At 35.8% G+C, this 19,591-nt stretch overlaps 1 protein-coding gene and 1 long non-coding RNA gene across 2 annotated transcripts in view; one reads left to right on the forward strand and one right to left on the reverse strand.

The window, feature by feature from the left end:
- The window catches only part of tmem132e (transmembrane protein 132E), a 365,104-nt gene that overhangs the window by 246,752 nt on the left and 98,761 nt on the right, over positions 1-19,591 (reverse strand). The window lies entirely within an intron of this gene.
- Positions 17,348-19,300, forward strand: LOC309499495. Its single transcript, XR_014206270.1, has 2 exons — positions 17,348-18,273; positions 19,236-19,300. It is a non-coding gene; the product is annotated as an uncharacterized lncRNA (long non-coding RNA).

Raw genomic sequence — 19,591 nt, forward strand, 5'->3', positions numbered from 1 at the left:
GGTAGGTCATTCGTACGAATTCATACTAACTGGGCAACTCGTAAAATATGTACGATTTATCAAAAATCGTACAAATTCGTACGAGTGAGGTCATATGAATTCGTACAAATTAGCCACCTCGTAAAATTTGTATGAATTGCGGTGAGATCGGGTTGGACTTTCTCACGCCACGTAAAATGTAAACGTCAGACGTTGTTATAGGAAACATGCTGAAAGTCGCTGTCGAAACAATGCTGTGTTGTTGCAAATTGACGGATGAGCAGAAAATTACAATATAACGGAGACATGTTTTGAGACTGGCGAAGATGACAGCGCGGAATAAAGCCGTGAATACCTCCTACGGTTCTGCCACTGCCTCAGAAGACGCAGTAGTCCAGCGCGGCGGCTACACATTTCCATGTTAAAAAATGTAAATAAGACAACGGGCCCTATTTTAACGATCTGAAACGCAAGTGTCAAGCGCAGAGCGCAAGTAACTTTGTGGGCGGGTCTTGGGCGCTGTTGCTATTTTCCCGGCGGGATAAATCACCCAAATTAGCTTTGGTTAAACAGGCGTATGATAATTGGGGTAAATGTGTAAGCTAGATGTATGCTTTTATAATACATTGTCTGTCTATCTATCTATCTATCTATCTATCTATCTATCTATCTATCTATCTATATATATATCTATCTATCTATATATATATCTATCGTAATAATGTATGATTTGCAAAAATGAAAACTGCTGCTTCTGTGTAGATGAGAGAATCAAAGTGCGCGTTGTGCACACGCTACATTGATTATGGCCAAGCATGCGCCCTTAAAATAGCATATGAATAACATGCGCAACGCGCCACTGACTTTAAACTATTTTTTCCTGGTTAGTGGAGCAATTGTTTTCTAAACCATCAAAATAGCATGAAGGAACGTTTGCGCCGGAACACGCCTCCTTTTTTGCGCTGAACCGCCCAGGGAGCGCAAGTTCATTCCCTAGTTTAGCGACGTGCTTCTGTGGAGGGAAAAGCGCGCTTTGCGCGGGTGCAAAATAGGAATGATACATGCGTCGGTGTACAAAGTAACTTGCGCTGGGTGCAAGATAGGGCCCAACATCTCTATTGCACACCCCTCCATGTTACGGTTGTTGTTTTTAGCGTATGCCTGCCAATGCAGCGTCATTGCCAGATATGTCAAATATCAAATGCCAGATATTCCGGAAAACTAAAGAGCTGCATGGACACACAAATCGGATCTGAACAGTTGCGATACACAGTGTGGACATCAATAATAATGTTTATGTTCATGGAGACATGAGGTAGTTTAACACTTAAGGCGGCAGGGCTTTGGAAACACTCTGAAGAGATGGGATCTTATGCTTTCAAAGCTAACTTACTAGCCTATCACTTACTATTACTAGCTGCTCTGAAAATTGCCTATACCCTACCTTTAATTTAGAAAGTTACACTTTATCAAAGTCCTGGTCCATGATGCTGATCTATTTCTGCACTAATAATCAGCATCTTATTCACTATATTCTAACATAAAAAAAAAAGTTCCAAAGGAAGCCTGCAAGCCGGCACTATTAGCATTGCCATGGTGTTCTTCCATTATAGCCTTGATATCTCTCTCCACCAGCGCACTCATTTTACTCTAGGCTTTCATTTGTATTCAGTCCTTGTTTTGTTGATCATGCAAAGCTGGTACACGCAGACAATCATCATGTATCTCACAGCCTCAGCTCTGGGGATTTGCTATATAGGCCTACTTCTCACCAACAGACCCCAAACTCAAAAAATGAAGAGAGACTGTTAAATCCCATTCTGTTAAACCCCATAATTGGCAAGCTGCTTTCTGTGATAAATTGGCATACGAACAAGTGATTTATACAACTTGTGCAGGTAAACGATCCATTTCTGTGATGCACTGAGTAGGGTTGCCAACTTCAGCAGAAGAAAATAGACTCTCTCCATTTCTTTATACCACATATGGCATTTAAAATCTTCACTACTAAACCATTTCCGCATTGTAAACAAAAAGTGATGCACAGTGTGTATGTGTATACAAACAGATGGAATTAAGTGCATCTCAAATGCATTTAGCAATCATTTTCAATTTGGTTCACTGACACATGACTTGATAGCATCTGTTGTAAAAAATAAATGAATTTTAATGTCATACCAAAGTGTCACACACTATTACACACATATCAATTGAGTTTCTACCTAGGCAAATTATAGCACTAGAAAATTGTGCCTGTGCATAAATATTTCAAGAGGAACAGACTCACAGTTCAACTTGTAAGTGCCTTGTATTTCAGACATTTTAATTAACAACAAACGCAGAGCAAAATGTGCAACAAACTGGCTGAAAGTAGACTGATTAGGTGCAGGTGTTTGGATTTTGTTGGGGTTTTTTGTGCATTGCATTGCTTTCATGCAATAATAAATAAAAAAAACAAAAAAACAATTACCATAGTATCACAATGGTTTTCTGCATATGTTAACATGGTAATACATGGTATTTTCTAAATGGAATTTCCAAAAATACATTTTCACCATGAAATATTTTAAAGTAGGCTACCTTTGAGTATGATGTAAATATCATGGTATGAATATGGTAATCATTTATTACCATGGCATAAAGAATATGAAAATTCCATTATATTACCATGTGATACAATTACTGTACCAGGGTAGTGCTATATACTTTTTGATGAGGTGAACCTTTAAATAAAAAAAATAAAAAAAGACTCCCCATTTTCCACAACAATATTTGAAAAACTAGAACTTTTCTGTCAAGTAAATAAAAGTTTTAATAGCTGAATCTAATTCAAAGTTCCTACTTTTTTTTTAAATGATTTAAATGACTAAGTCATTTGTGATTCATCATCTGAGGATTTTTTACTCACAATTTCTACCTGATAAAATATTCTAGAGTTTGGCGTTTCTAGAAAAATGCCCATGGAGATTTAAGATTTGATTTAAGATTTGATTAATTTACATGACTTTTCCAGGTTTAGAAGTCACACTTTTATAATTAGGCTACCTCATATATCCAGGCTTCCCAAGACAGTTGTTGAGGGGGAGAACTAAAATAAGAATTATTTGGATTTTTAACTGGTTTAGCTTATTTTTAAAATAGTTACATTTACATTTAATCATTTAGTAAGTTGCGTTTATTTAAAGCAACTTACAAAACGAGGAGAGAAATAGAAGCAATCAAACCAACAATAGGGCAACAATATTCAAGTGACTAGTTCCTGTCAGTCTGGCACAGTACGGGTAGCAAGTAAAAAAAAAAAAAAATGTTTTATATAGATTTGGAAGTAAGTGTTATGGGTCAAGTGTTATGAGTTATGGGTCAAATGAAAAAATATGCGTTTTCAGCAGTTTCTTGAAAATGGCTAAAGACACAGCTCGGGTTGAGTTAGGTAGGTCATACAGCCAACTTGGAACAGTCAAGGTAAAGGTCCATGAAAGTGGATTTGTGCCTCTTTAAGATGGCACCACAACGCTCCGTTCACTTGCAGAACTCAAGCTTCTGCAGGGCACATAAGTCTGGAGTAGTGAGTTTAGGTGTGCAGAGCCAGTGGTTGTTTTAAGTCATCTCGAGGCCCCTTTGGGCCCCCCTAGTTACCCCGGTCCCCTGGTTGAAAACCACTGCTCTATAATGGGAAATACTCAGGAAGACAATAATAATGCTTGAAGTACCATAATAAAAGCAGACATTTCAGAAGCAGATTTTAACTTGTGTTGCCTTCAAGTTCCCTCTGGAGGTTCCTATTTGTGAGTCCAGAAGTGGTAATAATGACATAATGTAGGCCACTTTCAAGTAATTGTGGTCAGAATAAAATGGATGTGTTTGGTAAAGTCACATTTATTGTCTCTTTTGTTTACTTACTGTTTCTTGAATATTTATCATTGTTTATGACTGTCAAGTGACATTTATAACCACTGAGAAAGACCAATAAAGACATTTTAGCTTTCTTAGCAGTAATAAATTATAGACATTTTAGCTTTCTTAGTAGTAATAAATACATTTATATTATTATTATAAATTATTTTATTTTTTAATAAAATGTTTTTTATACAGTAGTCAATATATAGATGGAAAACTGGGAGCGTTAACTCCAATTCAACAAATCAATTTCATAATGAGACGGTGGCTTTTAGAAGTTCAATATATATTTATCTCAGCCATCCCCATATAACAGCAAATTCACCCAGCAGGAACGAGGACAGCATGTAGTGCCATCTCCAATATAAAACTGTCATCACCGCGTGTCATGTCTAGACTGCTGTCGATCGGTGCTACTTTGTTTCCTTATCATGCAAATAAATGAGGTTTTTATTGACTAGCAGACCTCCCAAAAGTGGGTCTGCTAGTGATGGTGGCAGGCCTGCAGGCCACAACATCATGCAGCAGTCAATAAAATGAAGATCATAGAATTTTTACACAACTATTTTAGCCAGAGGAGCTCGGTCACAACGCAAAGAGCATTCCCTCTAAAGAAATAATTCGATCATTACTTGCTCACCCAAAATGCATTAGGGTATGTCCTATTGCCTGAAACTAAATGTTTGACCACCGGTTCAGTGATGTGGTTGTGGGGGTGGGGAGGGATCAGGGCAAACAGCAACTGAGGAAATTACTGTTGAAAAGAGAAAATAAGAAAAAAAAAATGAAGAGGATAAAGCCTTTTGCAGGAAGAGAATATAATAAGGGAGGAAGCGAATTTCTGCTAGAGAAAAGCTGTTTAGCAATGCATGCTCAGCCTTTTCCTGTTTCTTCAGATTAACCTACAAAACTCATCCATGGCAGAGAAAAAAAAAGAGATTTCTTCACAACAGCGAGGTCAAGAGGTTGGTGATCATTCTGTATCTTCAAAAAAAACAAACAAAAAACACTTGAATGTTAAAAATGTCTCAGATATATAGTTATTATATAAGCATAGGTTTAGCAATGACAGACAGGCCTCTCTTTTAGACAGAATCTCTCTTTTTTGTGATAGAGTTAAACTGTGAAAAAAACTATATTCATTTAATTTAACTTCATGCATTTCTCAATTATCCATTCTTGTGTTGTTCTAAAGAAGTATACCTTAATTTATTTATTTATTCTCCCGTGGAATGCAAAAGGAGAAGTTTAGCAGAATGTTCATGCTGCTTTTTTCCATACACTAAAAGTAAATGGGGCAAACATCTCTCTCTCTCTCTCTCTGGCCCTGTTTACACCTGGTATTAAGATGCGTTTTGGTCGATCGGATCACTCAGAGGCCGATATATTGGCCGATATTTGGAATTTTTTTGATATCGGAAAATCCTGTGACTGGCTGTTCCTCAGATACGCGCGTTGTTCTCGGTTCCTTTTAAACTAGACGCCGTTTTCCCACGGACTCAAAAAAAAGAAGAAAGAAAAGCCTGTGTTCTCCGGAATGAAAAGATGGGTTGCGTGAGGTGGATGAGACAAGAACACTGTATGGTAAGTAATAATAATACGTTTGAAAATAAATCCTTGAAAATTGTATTCACTATCTGCTGTATTTAATAGTCCATGATTGGCGTAATACCGTGTGTAGTATACCTTTTCATATGCTCCGGTCTGATTTGATGCTAAGCTGCATGGCGCTAACCGAGGAATGCAAAATGCAATATTTGCAGTGACGTGGTGAAAATGGGAGCTGCAACAGGGAAGAAAAAAATACCACAAACATGTGGTCACCATAAGTCTCGCCATTCATCTGTGCATGAAGAAGCACAATAGGAAAGGGATGCTGCTTCAAGCTCTGCCTCAGTGAGCAAAGTCCAGACAACACTCACGCACATTTCTGACACTCAAAGAAAATGGCAAAACTCTGATCATTGGTCAAAAATATTATGTAAAATAAATGATCATTTAGTTTCACCAATATTCTTTTTGTCTCTCATTTACTGTATTCACATGTGTTGTATTGGCCTCATATTGGCCAATCGGCCAGATTGCTTTCTCAATATTGGCATCGGCCATTAAAAATCCCATATCGGTAGACTACTGCTTTCGACCACTTCCAGAGGTAGTTGAAAATGCATTAGACTGGACTGCTTTCGTTGTGTAAACGCTAATGTGGTCGAATGTGTTCAAACAGCCACAAAAGACCGTCTATTCATTATGGGAAGTGCGCTAGACAGGCGGGATTTAAACTTTGTCGGCTGGAGACTCAAGTTTGCTGCCTTTTTCCATACACTGAAAGTTAATGGTTGGGTCAAACTTAAAAAAAAAAAATAAAAAAAAATGTTGTATGACTGACATGTATGATAATCCATGTCTTCTGAAGTCATTATAGATTTGTGTGCAGCTTTGAGTTTTTAAAACCATCTTCTCTTTCACATTTTAATATATTCAAATATGGCACATTAATGACATACCTGTTTTGACATTAATGATGCCAAATGTCACTGGTGTCTCATAACTGATCGTAATGGGCCAAATTGTAATATGTGCATATTTAATTGCACAGCCATGAATTAACAATTAATTCTAACTGGTTATCTAATAAATGGCTTCAGAAGATTTAGAATCTAGCACGTAAGTCTAGCTGTTTTTCATATAATGCTTGACATTCATTAGTCACCAAATGCATTTTGAGAATTAGAATAATCTGCATGATGCTTAATATGAGGTCTTAGACTGAGAAAGGTCATAAATCTGCATTTATATCTTTCATTTGAGTAATAAAAAATGTGTTGGTCAATAAGAAGTGCAAAATGCTCTAACACACTCAAGTAAATTGACCAGTGTGCAATGAAATCCATGCTAATCCTTGATCCAAATTAGAGAGACTCGCTAATAAACTCAGCCTCCGAGCAATGAACACTCTTCCCTCTGCACAGCCAACTGTTTCTAGTCTTTTTTATCCATGTGGAGTTAAAGGATGAGAACTTCTGAGACTAAACAGATGTGCTAAAGGCTAACAATAACCTCGGGAGATGCATGCTTTAAACAAGGCTAACTAGAGGTGACAGCCAGCACAAAATATTGAGTAATTAAGCGCTATTAGACACAAGAGAATTAAGGCGGATGAATTGTAAAATGTCAACGTTTGCTTTTATGTAAAGGAGACTCTAATATAGCCCCCCCCCCACCACAATACTGTTGTATAAACCCCTCTATCCCTTCAAGCCACCAACTCATGTTTAAGTAATCTTACTCCTTCAACTCAGATTTAATATTCATTTAGGGACTCTTGAATGCTGTTGTTATGTGAAGGCGCTGGTGATTCTGTCACTGTGGACAACAAAAGATTTGGATGGGTTTGTAATCACGTCAAGGCCAGATGGTTAAATCCGCCAGATAAGACAGAACAGCGGGAGATGATATGACATTCAGTTTTATGATAACTACAACGGACTGGGACATGCAAAAGAGAAATGTGCAAATCAAGAGATTTGGATTCAGATCACAAACAGCAATCTTCATAACCTGATTTACTGAACCTGTAGTTGTGTCTAATTGCAAGGACACACAGTTGAATGCACCTGACATTTTAGGTATAAGGAAAATATACAGAGGAGAATGGATCTATTTGTCAAAAAAAAACTTTAAAAAAAAAACTTAAAAAAAAAAATATTGTTATATATAAAAAAGTTTTGATAATTTGTATGTACCTTTATGGAATTGTACTAATTCAACAAAGAATAAAATAAGTTTCATAGATTGTTTTAGTTAATTGGTAAAATTTATTAATTTAATTTAATCAATCACATTAACCTAAATAACCTCAAATGAACATCACTGCTTTAAAAATGATGCAACTAACCCTCAATCAAACCCTACTCCTATCCTAACCCTATAGTAAGTACATGTAGTTGCTTAATATTACTTAATACTTAAATATATAATTACACTGTAACAATGACACCTTAAAATAAAGTGTAACCATATTTTATTACTGAATAACTTTCATGTTCACATGGTACTAATAGTAAATATGGAAATATGTGAAAATACTAACAATGCATCGATACCGCCTGCTACTTCTAACAAAGTTTTGATATTTTGTGTGTACCTTTACTAAGGTACACACAACCTGAACCTTTTTTTCATTAATTGTTTTAGTTAGTTAATTGGTAAAATACATGTAAATAAAATAAAATAATTAAGAAAATAAATATTAAAAAAATCACTGTTCTAAAAAAAAACCACTGATAATCTGTATACTGAATACTTTTCACCTTTATATAGTTCTAAATGGAAATATGGAAATATGTCTAATGTAATAATAATAAAATAAAAACTAATAATGCTTCGATACCACTTGCTGATACATTGGAACACTGATACAACTCACCTTGGTATACATACATGTTATCGGTCTAATTTCACTTCCCAAGGTACATGTAGGGATTACATCTTGTTCATTGTGTTTTGGTTTGATTCTGTTCTGTTTCTGTTTCCCTGCCATGTCCTCTTTCCCAATGTGTGCCAGTCTGTTCCCAGAGTCACTGATCTCATTCACCTGCTGCTGTCTAATTAGTTCACTCATTATCTTCGTTATTTATGCCCTGAGTTCTCCTTAGTTCTTTGTCCGTTATGTGTATATTGAGGTGTTTATTCTCAGGTGATCTCCTGCGTTTTCCATGTGGATTCATTAAGACTGTTTTGTTTTCTTTCTGCCGGCAAAAAAATGACTAACAGTCATCATTTCTGCTGAAGCCAATGCACTGTTTTGCAACTGACGTTTGATATTTGTGAGTAAAACATACTGTGGGAGTGTGCTGGGCATAAAATGAAAGTATTGGCTATTAAAAACAACTGATGCATTCAGGACTGGCCTCAGCTGAGAAAAAGATATACTGGTGAACCTCTAATATTTACTTCATCTAAACTGACCCTCAAGCACCCCCGTAAGATCATTCTCATGCTGGGTCAAACTAGAAATACATCCAAGACATCATAAGCTTATTGATATTCATAGGCCGATGTCAGATGAGAGTTTATGAGTTATGTGGAATGAATTTTAGTTTAATGCACTAATCAAAGCCATTACTTCCAGAGCAGAAAGATACATGTTCTGGAGATTTTCTGATCCCACCTCAGAAGAAAACACCATACTGGTTTAAATTAGGCCAAAACTGCAGTTTAATAATGTAGTGACCTGCATTCATTTGTAATTATCAAATTTAAAAAATAATGCAATTTAACTACAACTTTTTATGATGCTGGTGAATGCTTGAATCTGATTGGTTGACGAACGTGTGCAATTATTTTTTAGGGAAATGCACGGCTAAAGTAGTTCCAGACTGGTCTTGACCGCATTACAGTTCCATATCACTTCGCCAAATTTCAGTTTTTTCAAAGGTCCGTACAGCCTACAACAGCAAAAGAACCAAAACCCACAACAACACTGACCAAGCAAATAAATATAGTAAACAATAGGATAAAAATGACCATTTATTTCCATGTTTTTTGCAACAAAATTATGTTTTATTAAATATGGAAGGCACATACTCTCTTCCTCCCTCTCTCTCTCGCACTCAAAACGCACACACATACAATACAGACACACACTCGCACAGAAACGTGTTGTCAGCGCTGCTCTGATGATGTTATCAGTAAAATAGTTTAACAACTTAAAAGCTACATGACATTTCTCACTAGCGAGGTAATAACAGTGCTGTTCTTTGTGCAGATAAACTTACAGTAGAGAACCTGCTGTCAAACACTGTTCAGAGACATAGACTCTCTCTCTAAGAACTGCATTAGACTGCTACCAATGGCTGAAGCCTCTGTTACTAGCTCTAAAATGATGTTTTGGAATTAGCAACGAAGGCTTAGGATTAGATGGGTAAGAAATGAGTCCTACACACAAGAGCGTTTTAAGGACAAAAACCTGACAAATGTCTTGAAATACATCATCTGAACAATGTTTTAAGGTGTGGTAGAAGTATAAGCAGGATTTATTGACTCTGGGCTGTTGAATTACTGAAAAATTGTTGCATTACCACCTAGGTGTAATATATAAATATTTTTCTAATAATTCCACAGCCCGTCGTCAATTATTCCTCACGTAAACCGCTTAAGATTGGTGCCAAAATGCCAGATCAGCAAGTAGACCGTCTTGGTCAAGTTGGTTACGGTAGTAAACCACCTTAGACTGGCAACAAACCAGCTTTCCTAGGGTGTGAAAATCTCAGTTTAATAATTTGGTAAGTTCCTAAATATGAACTATGGCATTTAAATGAATATGCATTTCGAGTGATATTAGTCATGTGAATGATCTCTGTCATATCAGGCTGTTAATTACGTCCAGACCGAATTAGTAGTGCCCTGCATTTAAAGTCCCATGGGAAATTCATGCAAATGCATTTGCCTTTCAATTCCTATTGCATGTCTTGCCACCACCATAAATTAATACCATGAAACTAAATGTTTCCAGTTAACTCTGATTAGAGAGAAAGCAGTGCTCACCGTGTGACCAGTGAGGGTCGAGGTCCTAGCTTCCCCAAAGGACATATCCAATCAGAGTTAATGCTGTAGCCACGGGTTGCGTTCATTATTACAGGCTTTGGGAAATTGTAAAGCTGGAAAATGCAAAGTCAGTGGGGTTTTGGCAGTTTCACAGGGAGTCAAGGGTCTTGTTCGTAAGAGACAGGCGCAGAACAACACACATCTGACTTAGGCTCCTGTGTGCTTCACAGCTATAAAAAGGTACTTAGTGTTCGTCAGGGCCACAGTAAAACAAAGATTAATAGATGCATAATGCTCTTAAATTAGCAGAAGTAATTTTGACTTCATTGGTAAAATAGTCTAGATGCTGAATGCCTCGTTATTTATTAGTAGGCTACGTAACTTCAGTAAATTCACAAATTAGATATAATACCAGTAAAAATACATGTCACTTATTTATCAAAGAACTAGTTTTGTCAAGGAAATTAGGGTGCTAACTGTAACGATCACCAGTGAGAGTGCCCGGGATAACCATCAGAGGGCACTCCAACCTGGACAATCACCACACATCCACAGACTCCATTCCCCATAATCCTTTGCCCAGACCATCATCCATTATCACGTTCACCTGTGTCTCATTATCTTGTTTACTCACCTTATATAAGCCTGGTTCTTTGTCATTCCCTGCGAAGTCTTGTTTAGTGTTTCTATTGCAATTCCAAGTGTGTTTGTATCCTGTTCTCTTGATTCTCTGCCTGTTCCCTCGGATTTCCCTTTTCGCCTGTGCCCCTGTGACCCTGTTATTGTTTGGACTGACTACCCAGTGTTTTTGACCTCTTGCCTGTTTTATGGAATGTATAAATATATATATAGTTTAAAATACACTTTACTCCAGTGATGCCAAAGCCAAATTATTTGATTATTAATTTTCCAGAAATCATTTTAATATTATATTGTGGTGATCAAGAAACTATTTTTGTAAAGAACCATGATACATTTCTTTCAGGATTCATTGATGAATTGAAAGTTCAAATGAACAGCACGTACTGCCACTTTTGATTTTAGCTGAATAAAAATATTAAAAAAATAAAAATAATCTTATTATATTTAATCAAATTCACACAAAAAATACATGAATATATATATTTATTTACATATGCACCATCTTTGAACACTGCACAAGGTCTCACTGTTTAGTATATTTCAACCAATAGCCATGTTAAAAGTGGGTCTCAAAGCATTTTTTTTAAAAGTCTGTATTCTGTTCTTGAACAATTTATCTTTTGTATATATTTTTTTAAGAGTGTTGGCCCCCAAAATGACACTGCAACCAATCATGTAATTAAAGATTAGGTTAACACATTAGATTAAGGAGCACATATTCACTATTAACTAGGAGTTTTATCCTCAATAAACTTTTACTACTAATTGATAGTGAGTAAGGTAGTTGCTTTAGTGGTTATGTTTAGATACGGGGTAGGGTTAAGGGGTGTAGAATATGATAATGCAGTACTAATAAACAGCCGTTATGCTATATACATGCTAATAAGCAACTTAATAGTGAATTTGTGTTCCCTAATCTAAAGTGTAACCAAAATTAGCCTCTTTTTTGACACATCCGTGTGAACATATTTATCTGAAATACCGGTATTCTGAAGTTGGGAAAAAAAGTCATATTTTCATGATCAGTCAGTGCTGTCTCTTAAAATAGTAAATACACTTTAACTAAAATCCCAGCCCAAAGCAGCAAACGCAGAAACAAAGCCAGACAGGGAGCAGAGCATCCTGCACTCTTTGCATATTTACCACATTCTGGCGGAGTGTGATCACTGGCACGAAGTGTTACAGTAGCATAAACAGAATGTGAGTTAATTGGGATGGAGAATGGCAAACATCATGCCACCAACACATTTAATGAGACAACACATGATTGACTCCTGTCCACAAGAGCTCCACCTACACACAGCATAACGCATTCAAGGTAACACAAAAGCGCAAAAGCATCGGCAACAGATAAAAAACTAACACGGCTGAACAACATCAGATGCGGTAATTGACTACTTAATTGTGTTTGTTTAAGCTAAGCCTTGTGATTTTTTTCTTTTCTTTTTTGGGGTGGGGGTGGGGGGGGGATTGTTTCTGATGGCATTTTAATTTTTTTTCCTTTCACCAGTTCCAATATACAGCTAATCCCACAGTGTCTAATCCTGTTTGAGTGAATTTCACCATGCAGTTAGTCAACACAGCTGCACCAGTGCCTAAACACACACACACACACACACACACAGAGAGAGAGAGAGAGAGAGAGAGAGAGAGAGAGAGAGAGAGAGAGAGAGAGAGCATATGATGCCTCACTGTAATACTGTCCAGTCAGAGGAAACATCCATATCTGTTTTTCAGTACTTTTGCCATAATACAATCATTGAAACCCCGATGATATAATTTCGGCCACTAACTATTATCTACGACTTTTGTCTCAATAAACTCTTAATTACTGCTTATTAATAGTTAGTAAGGCAGTTGTTAAGTTTAGGTAGTGGGCGTGATTAAGGGATGTAGAATATGGTCACGCAGAATAAGGCATTAAAGTGTTCCTATTATGCTATTTTAAAGTTTCCTAATGTTGTTGTGGAGTCTCCTACAACAGGTTTACATGCATCAAAGGTCAAAAAATTTTGTCAAAAAATTTCATTTTCTCATAAAATACATTTGCACATCACCACATTTTCAATGATTCTCAAATGACTAACGACTAAATCCCTGCTTTCCGCGAGCTACTCTGCTCTGATTGGCCAGATGGCTCAGTCTGTTGTGATTGGTCTACCACGTACAGCACGCGTGTCGAAAACAAAAACGGCCATTGCCATAACAACGTTAGCTCTGCTTGTCCTGAGGCTTCCTACACCGTAAACTAAACACTGTAACGAAAAATGACGTTGATTCTACCATATCAATGCGAGCACGAGTCCGATGATGAAACACTGGAAGAACTGTTATTCAGTTTCTCAGTGATGCACTACTCAGTTTGAGGTACATTATGAGATGTTGCAACTGTAATTCCTCACCATCAGCATTAACAAGTGCATCAACAAACCGATTATTTTACTTGTACTTATTTCTTTAGTATTTTTTGTATTTTTCTAATTTATTGCGGTGAACATGTGGAAACTGTATCAATAACAGGGCATACATTAGCCGAGCTCTAGCGTGAATGACTGATGTGAATGACTGGTGTAACATAAACGTTGGTAAAACAAATCTTGCTCCATGCTTAATCTTTCCTCAAAGCAGTGAGAACGACAGACAATCTGCATTGATAGACACAGTTTTAGGTAATAGTGGCCCACAACTGATTAGCAGAAGTATTTCAGTGAGACAGTAATAATGTGAGTTAAGCAGTTAGCAGGAGACCCTACACAATATAAAACTCAAATGTAAGTATGTTGAACGCCATCTTTCAAGAGCAAGCGGTTTGTGAATCCTGCTGTGAACTCCAAAATTTGAGAAGAAATCATTAGTAAAATAAAGGGAACACAGCAAAAGTTTAGGATTATACTGCTGTGGTATCGTGGTAAAGGTGAATTTTAACCACTGATTCTTCACATGCTTGTCCTTGGACTGTGAAAAAAAAAAAAACTGGCTTTAACCATCACATTGTAGAGTACAGCGTCTTCTCGACATGAAGCTATCCAGTATCCACAGGAATCAGAGGCAGTGTTTGAGGTTCAAGTTTTCCCTGGTGTCTGAGCGCGCAATAAGTGGGCGGGCAATATGCTAATGTTTTGAATTGACGTCACAACGAAACGGCTTATGACTCGTTTGAAAAACGATTCATTTCATTGACTCAGAGTTGACTCTTACTTTTGAAAGACAATAACTTTATAGACGGTGCACTTTCAGATTTAAAACTTTGCAGGATGTTTTCATTCACTTAGAGCTATGTTACACACTACATGAAAGGTCATTTTCAAAAATCCTTTATAGGGGCACTTTAATATGTGCTTTATAAGTACTAATAAACAGCCAATATCCTAGTAATATGCATGCTAATAAGCAACTACTTAATAGTGAGAATTGGATCCTAAACTAAAGTGTTGCCATAATTGCTACAGTACTTTAGAGTATTCATAATAAATGAGTACATCCTCTCTGAAAGTTCCAGCAAGTCTGCCCGATCGATTACCAAACAGCATGTCAATATAAATCAGGAAAATATGATTTTTTTTTACAGTTTTTCTGAATTGCTAAAAACACTAAACCCCATTATCTGAATCAAAATTTGTTGAACCAATTTATACATAAAGTTCAGGCAGTTAAGCACCATTTGCAAAACTCTAAACACATTCTCACTCACTACAACACATTTTGCAATGTGATGCACAAAATACTAAACAGAGGAAGGCAAAAGTTAAACAACTACAACACAGCTGTCATCGTTTACACACAAAGACTCAAAATTGGTCTCACTTGTTTCTAATGATATGATCAAACCAACTGTACAAAATAAAAGCCCGTTCACACCAAGGATGATAACTCTCGATAATCAACAGAACAGTCAGATGTTCTCTGAATGTAGTTTGAAGATTTGGTTTTGTGTTTAAAGTTTTGAGAAAGTGGGTGATGGTTTTGAGATATGTGTTTTAGAAATTAAGAAAAACTGTGATAAAGTGATAAAATTGAATAAAATTTGGTGTTAAAAGTGAATAAAATGAGTACACCCTCCTGATAGTTACAAAATAAAACTAAATGTATATGTACATTTCTGAAATACATTACTTAGTTACCTCAATAACAGATCATTCTAAATTGTAATGTGTATTTTCTGTTTAAGCTGCTTTGAAATGATGTGTATTGTGAAAAGAGCTATACAAATAAATGTGAATTGAACTGAATAAAAACGTAACTGTTCATCAACAGGTATGTTGAACTAAAAATGTAAATTAAAAAATTTACTTTAAAAATTCTATTTTTAAAAATGAAGTGTTATATAGCCCATTGAATCATTCTCAGACTTAATCTCAGACCAATCACTTGGGAGAGAATTGTTAGAAGACAATGGTACAAGAGGATTGCCAAAGCAATGTTTTAAGTGTGAAAATATAGCAAAAGTTACACAGAAACTCGAATGGACTTGTCCCTGAAAGTCCCTGAAACAATCAGGACCTCACTTTAAGCTTTCATTTTGTGATGAGTATTTTTTTTTTTTTAAGAAAAGAGCAGGAGAAATGGCAAGAAAATGTCTCAGAGCTGAAAAAAGCAGTGAGAAAAGTGACTGTTTCATCTCTCACAGTATAACGCAATGTGTAGAAGTAAAATGCATTGTTGTTGTCCACACAGGAACTACCTACTGGAACCAAAGCACACAAAACTCATTTAGTCTTTTCCAAGGCCCATGAAAATAAAAAAAAATAAAAAAATAAATAGACTTATGGTAATCCATATCCTGGTCTCATGAGACCAAATCAATAATTTTGGCTCTAACTGCATCCAAAATGTATGGCATTGCAAGGGGGAGAAATACAGTGAGAAGTGTTTGGTCACCACAGTGAAGTTCAGTGGTAGTAAAGCTCTTGTTTAGGGATGTATGAGTGCTGAAAGAGTGGGGGAGTTGTGCTTAATTAATGGTTTTATGAATTCAAATGTGTGATGTTATACAAAATCTTGAAACAGAAGACGCTTCCTGGTCCTTATTCTCTGCGTTGTTGGGCACAACATGACTTCACCCGACCTTAACACTATTGGACACCTGTGGGGGATTTTCAACACTCCTACTCAAACATCAGGACACTTAAGAAAGTGATCCTCCAGGAGTTTAACAGAATAGATGTGAAAATGTGTCATAAACTTGTACACTCAATGCCAAGAAGGGTCAGAGCAGTAACTAGGTGTAGTCATTTTACATAGATAATACGCATTGGATATAAAAAGTCTACACACCCCTGTTAAAAAAGGTTTTTTATGATGTAAAAAATGAAGCAAGATAAATCATGTCAGAACTTGCGCACCTTTAATATAAAAAAAATACTAAAATACCTTTAATACACTGAAAACTAAAGTGACACATTTCAGAGAAAAGATCAAAATAATATCTTACAATAACATAACTGCATATACATATATATATATATATATATATATATATATATATATATATATATATATATATATATATATATATATATATATATATATATATATATATACAGTATATATGTGTGTGTGTGTTTATTCATTTTAATATATATACTGTATTAAAATATTACAAATGCAATTCTTATATTTGTATAATATAAAAAAAAATATTTACAGTGAGGGGAGAAAGAAATATGTGTGAGGTTGACCATAGTTGTTTTATTCTTTACATTTTGTCTGCCTATTACATCTATACACAGAAAATCATTTCCTTTAAATACATTTTTCCATGTACTGTAGTCCCCAATTTGTACTTCAGCTGCCATGTGTTTTCCCCATGAGCCTCGTGGTCGGGTATGGATGTAATAATAAAAAAAAGAACAGTACATTTCAAATAAAATCAATAAAATCAACACAAACAATGGCACTTGCTGCTTCACTGAAATGCAATCAAGTATTTAACCTATATCTCTCATTTTATTAAAAGATTATTATCTTTCAATTACATAAACATTTCATTTGGTTAACCATTTTTAATTATTAATTTATTGTTCATTTAATTGCCCTATCTAAGTAAAGTGAACATGAGCATACATAAATTAGATAATGCAGCAGGCAATAGCTTGTATATGCATAATAGTGTATATTGTATGCATAAGTGGATGGATGAACAGAATGACAAATACAAAACCATATATAGATAGGCCTACTGCTAAACAGTAATTTACAAATTGTACAATACACCATACACTATGCACAATATACACTGTATTATACTCAAAAGGTGTGCAACTGCACACAAATTCAGGCCTATTCACACAATGTCAATGACGCCTCTGTCCAAAGTAGAAGACTTTAAAGTCTCATGACAGTGGGCAAAAATGTCCTTCTGTAGTGTAATGTAATTCGGTAAAGTGTAATGTACTAGATGGAATGAGATTAGAAAAACTGTCTATATGTGTGCACTGAGTATACTCTTGAGTTAGCAGAAACTTGTTGTGATTTTATCAGGAGATTGAGCAGACTGATGATGTGTGAAGGAAATACACCTTCAACGGTGCCTATCAATATCTCACGCTACACTGTGAACTCTTGCTTCTGGATGAGTTAACAGCTTCTCTGATCCCTGTTCTTTTTGCTCTGTCAACAGACAAAAGAGATTTAAAATGAAAAGTAGGATGACTCAGTGGAATTGCTTCAAGATGCCTCGTGAAATATGCGCCCTGTACTGTATACAGTTACATTGCAAGGAGATGTGATTAATAGTATACAGTTTTAAGCAAACTGTCAAAGGGCATCACTGATTAAGAAATATTGTCTGGCTGCATTGCCTCTTCATAATGGAGCTAAAAGCTATAATTATCTGCACTTACCAAACAAATGTATCCTCATTTGCAAAAGTGATAGCTGTTATTTCAGTGGCTAATGCATCTTGAAGTTCACTTAAAAAAAGGGTGATTTTTAAACAGGCACTTTTGCAAGGACAAGGGTGTTATTATTAAACTGTGAAACTAATATAGTCTGGCACTTCCAAAACCTGCACAAACTCTGAGCCATGAACAAATATGAAACAGCAGACTGTTTAACATTATTACTTTATAAATCATTTATTGTTGTCATGTCACTGAGGAATTTCTTTTTTTTTTTTACCCAAGAAATAAAAATTCTGTTATCATTTACTCATGCTGTTCCAACCTGTATGGCTTTATTTTTTCTGTGACAAAATAAGAAGCAGAGGTGGACGAAGTACACAACTTCCTTACTTGAGTGAAAGTACAGATACTACTGGTCAAATATTACTCCGTTACAAGTAAAAGTTGTAAAGACCTATTTTTACTTAAGTAAAAGTACAGAAGTACTCGTTTTTAAAAGTACTTAAGTATCAAAAGTAAAAAGTAAATGTCAATGCATTGTTTTATTATTATTGTTGCATTGTTGTATGTAATACTTAAAGTACCGTATGCCTGCATACCTACCCTCATATCAATATCACATTTATTTCTAGAACACAGTTCCAGTAGTGGGATTGAATGTGAGATTGAATAAGTCACTCAATAACGTCCACAATGGTTTCGGACACCCAAATGGCTGTTCCCTCAAATATTGCCCTATTTAAAGTTTTTTGGCTTTTAGTATGAATATGTTAGCCTTACTGTTATCTATAAGCTAGTGTGCAAAAAAGTGACAAAATTCGCATTTAGAAAACCAAACCCAACGTTGAAAATGAAAATCAGGTTTATGTCAGAATCCAACGTCAGATTGACATTGATCTCCAACGTTGGACAGACGTTGTATTGTGGTTGAAAATGAAAATCGGGTTGACGTCAGAAACCAACATCAGTCGGATTCTGACGTCAACCCAACTTTTATTATCAATATCCAACGTCAATCTGACGTCGGGTTCTGATGTCAATTAGATGCAGGGTTCTGACGTAAACCCGACTTTCATTTCCAACCAAAATGCAACCCCTGCAACCAAAATCATCCACTGACTGATGTTACTTTCTACTCAAGGACCTTGACAGAATTGTAGTGGAGTAAAAAGTACGATATTTGTCTTTCAAATGTAGTGAAGTTAAAGTAAAAAGTTTCCAGAAAAAATAATACTCAAGTAAAGTACAGATACTCAAAAAGTGTACTTAAGTACAGTACTCAAGTAAATGTACTTTGTTACTGTCCACCTCTGATAAGAAGTTTAGTAAAAATGTCTAAGCTGCTCTTTTGCACAATGCAAGCAGATGGGGACCAAGGACAGCCAAGCCCCCCCCCCCCCCAAAATGTTTATAACATTATAACAGTCCGTACGACATGTGCACTATATTAAAAGTCTTCTGAAACCATATAAAAGTTCACTGAAAATCTTGGTCACCATCCACTCTCATTTTACTGAAAAGAACAACTCAGAACAACTTTGTGTTCCATGAAAGAAAGGTTTTAAAAGACTATGAATAAATATGATTTTTTATACAATGGTGGCCCGAAATATTCCTATAAAGAAACAAAATTAAAAAGTCCAATTCCACTCTTTGGCTCTCATATGAAGTGTCATATGTAG

This window comes from Leuciscus leuciscus (assembly GCF_965113295.1).
Source record: "Leuciscus leuciscus genome assembly, chromosome: 5".
Lineage (NCBI taxonomy): Eukaryota > Metazoa > Chordata > Actinopteri > Cypriniformes > Leuciscidae > Leuciscus > Leuciscus leuciscus.